General features: G+C 48.3%; 1 pseudogene; it reads right to left on the bottom strand.

The window, feature by feature from the left end:
- Positions 1–23: 23 nt before the first annotated feature.
- On the bottom strand, positions 24–1,139 carry LOC125506256 (annotated as a pseudogene).
- Positions 1,140–3,797: the final 2,658 nt, after the last annotated feature.

Below are 3,797 nucleotides of genomic sequence, written 5' to 3'. Positions count from 1 at the left end.
AAAATATCAACACACACGCAAGCTATTTTAAAAGGCAACAACGCATATCAATCAGTACATACACTCACTTATTGGTATTCCCTTCGTGAAGAAATATAAAAACATTTAGGTACAAACGTAAGGATAAGCCCAGGTAGCTAGCCAATCCTGGGAGCTTTCGTGACCTTGTCGTTGGAGTCGACGAACACCCTGACTCGGCCGGTGTTGTAATCCATGGTGACGAAGGAGTCGGCCGGAACGACGTGGACGCTGGCGTCCGGCTTGTGCTCTATGATCTTCTTCTTGGCCTCCTCCGACGACAGGCCCACCACCTCCGGCCACGAATTCTTCTCGGCGCCGACGCCGGCCGTCGCTCCCCCCGATTCCATTGCCTATCTGCAATACAAGAGAACCGGTCATGAGTTACGAACGCTTAAGAGGGACACAGAACGATGGGGGAAGCTGAGATTGCTAACCTGTTAGGCTTGAGTGCTTGACTAGTGAGTGTGCGTATGGTAGATTGGTGGATGCCGATGGTGCGTGTGTGGTTGTGCCTTGCGGTGTTAGTATTTGTAGGCCTGTGGCTGATGCGTTGGAGAAGAGGACGAGGACGCAGGTTCTGTTTTCTTAATTTTTGGTAGCTCCGATGGGGCATTGGAGGCAACGGTCTCGACAGTCAACAGATGGCAGCTCGGTGTAGTTTGTCTTCGAAAGTTCAGTGCAACACAAGAAGACCGAATTAATTAAGCTACCGTTTGGCCGGCTGCCGGCTGGCCACTCAAGACTGTTAGAGCATCTCTAACCGGATCCTTACTCCATCCCATATGTTTGGGCTAATAAGTTCAAATTCAAACACTTTTCATATAAAAAAAAGATATCCATTCGGAATCCCAAATCTAGCTCATATGTTTGAGCTGTCTGGCACCCGTCAAACATGGCCCATACGTGGGGCAGATTTTGGGTTGTTTGGACGTGTCCATCATATCAGATTGACAGGGCTGGCCCACCTCAAATCAGTTAAAATTGACCAAATCAACCAAATTGACAGCCCTCTCCCTCATGTCCGCCCTCCCTTTCTCGCATCCACGTTGTCGCCCTTGCTCTGTGTCAGCACTGCCGATCTCCTCCTCCATCCCAGCCATTGACGCCTACTCCGCCATCTGCCCGTCCCATGAAGAATGGCTCCACGGAGCCCGTCGGGGTCACTATTGTTGTGAACAAGGTGGGGACCATTGCCCGAACGAAGTGGTGCACCCGTGAGAAGAGAAGGAAGCTTATGAGAAGGCGGAAAGGAAGTCGTCCAGATGGAGTTAGCAGGGTCAGCTCCGACACCCTCCGCCACGCCCATGCTCAACGCCGTTCCGCCTTCGCATTGGGGGGGGCATCCTAGATCACTTCACACTGGTACAAGAGGACGCCTCCCCCGAGTTGGAGTATGAGTCGCCGCAATTCTAATGTCCGCGGACAACGTCAGACATGTGCACCGACTGTTCGACCAAAGTCCGAACCCAAATTTGCATGTTTTTCTTGCCCCATATGCATTTTAGGATGATAGTTTCATTGTGATGCATCTTTATGACTCATTGCTAGTGGACATGATAAATGATGATCAAGAACCTCCAACTTATAAAACGGGTGATACCAATTCCCCTTTTGTATGATGTTGGGAAATAATTGGTGACGGAGCTAAATCCGGCAGATCTCAGGTAGGGGGGGGGGGGCTAAATAAGAGTCTAGAGACTATAGTAACGAGGACACAAGTTTTTACCCATGCTCGGGCTCTCTTCCGAGAGAAAACCTTATGTCTTGCTTGAGTTTTATTACTTTTGGATGGAGAACAAAGTACAAATGATCTACCCCGAGATTGTTGTGTATCTCACGAGCCCTACCCCTCGGTTTGTACCATCTAGGGTTACCTCCAAGTTGGCTAATTACAAAGAGAACAAGCTGTATTTAATCCCTAACATCTTGGAGTATACAACAAGTCTTCGGGGAACCTTCCTTTCATATGCCATGGGCTACTTGTCATGTCCATTGGTGAACCGACATAGGGGTCCTCAACCCGGCCCACCAGGTCGGGAGATGATGTGATGAGAGACCCCCAGTTCGAGAAACCATCAATTGCCTCTGAACCGGTCTCAAGTTTGGATGCACCTCGGTTTCTCTGAGTTTTTCTTCTTCTTTGATCATCGATCTTGAAACTGGTTCAATGAATCCATCTTTCGAAGCCAAGCCTTGGTTATCGGATTAGATCTGAGGCGCTCAGAGCCATCAAGGTCGCTGACGGGTATCTTGTCATTTGGCATTGCACCATAAGTTAGAAATTCTCTGGCGCGGTCCTTCCTTAACCACGAAGTATTCCCGTGCCCAGGTCACATAATGCCCTGATCTGGCTCTGATAGCACAGGCCTGCCTCGTCCATGGTCCCACTTGACCGTGCGGCGCTCTTGACCTGACGATCAACATGACGTGCAAACATGGGCCGAGGGCCCACCATTGTCCCGTCCTATCAAAAAAGAGATCATGTATATCGATACACACGACGACCAACCTCCGCCCCTTGATCTTTGCACGCAATTAACATAAAAATCATGGGGAATGGTGGCATCGGTGGACATGGTGCCGCCCTCTAGCCAGTGTCAGGCGGTGATGAAGCCTTCCTCTTCTTTATTCCTTGTCTTGGCCCTTCTTCTATGGTGGAAATGGTCTTGCCGTAGAAATGGAGGTGTGAATGCTTGGATTGATTCGAGATTTCCGGTAGCTAGGGTTGGATGCGTATATATAGGCAACCTCCACTGATCTCCTTCGTAGATCCAACACGTACCCCTCATCAAAGGGTTGTAGAGGAGTCCAATCCTCTCCCAATACCTTCCTTGGTTGCCAAGGAACTCGTAGGAACAAACCGAGATGAAATTGGTGATGAATTGCAGAAGTTATGGATAATTTTGCAGCCCTGGGAGGCTGGTACGAGTGTTGGTACAACCTGGCATGACCATATCACATGTTATTTTCTCTGTTGGAGTCTATGCGAAGTGTTAAGTAATTTGGACACCATTTCTTCATACAAACTCTGATTTGAGTGTCCTTGGGCTCGTTGGAATCATGGGAACGAGTCTAATAGTCTCCAGGTATTGGATCATCAATATGAGGTATCTAGAAAAGATATTTTTTTATCAAACATTTCAAAGGGTCTAAATCTGGTGATCGGAACTTCACCGGTTTGGCTCCAACTTGGACCTTTTCAATGTGGATTTTATTAATAGAAATAGGCTCTAAAAGTGAGGCCAAAATCTATTCATCTCGATGTGGCCACCGGTCTTCAAGTCAATGCAACTATTATATTTCTTCCTAACGTTCTCCCTCATGATCACCATTTTTCACCTCTAGTAAATGCCTGCCCCTGGCCAACAGTCATGGCTATCATTGCAGCACACATAATGCAAAGAGGATTTGTGGGTACCTCGAAATGCTGACATTGTATTATCTATTCAAGGAACTTTAGTGGAGAGGGCTGAGGGGAACTTGGGACATTTCAACCGCAGTGATGGGAGATGGGGGTACTCTTTTACAGGTTGTGCTAGCTATGGGCATAGTTCACTGGGGGAATACAAGGGCATGCAGGTGGAATAGGATGACGGGAGACAAAAAATCTACAGGCGTGTATGGAGAAAAAATGGCAATCTCACCCCTCTTTTACTCGCTCACCTCGAGCGGGAGGGCAATTCCAGGTCTCAGCTCTCAACATCGGCAGTGGCGGAGACTTCCCTCTATAAGCCGCTTGTTCCCTTTGTCTTTGTCTTTGTTTTGTCTGCCTCGCC

Source organism: Triticum urartu, chromosome 5, assembly GCF_003073215.2.
Source record: "Triticum urartu cultivar G1812 chromosome 5, Tu2.1, whole genome shotgun sequence".
Taxonomy (NCBI): domain Eukaryota; kingdom Viridiplantae; phylum Streptophyta; class Magnoliopsida; order Poales; family Poaceae; genus Triticum; species Triticum urartu.
The sequence above is the reverse complement of the archived record's forward strand: the minus strand, read 5'-3'. Positions and strand labels throughout refer to the sequence as shown.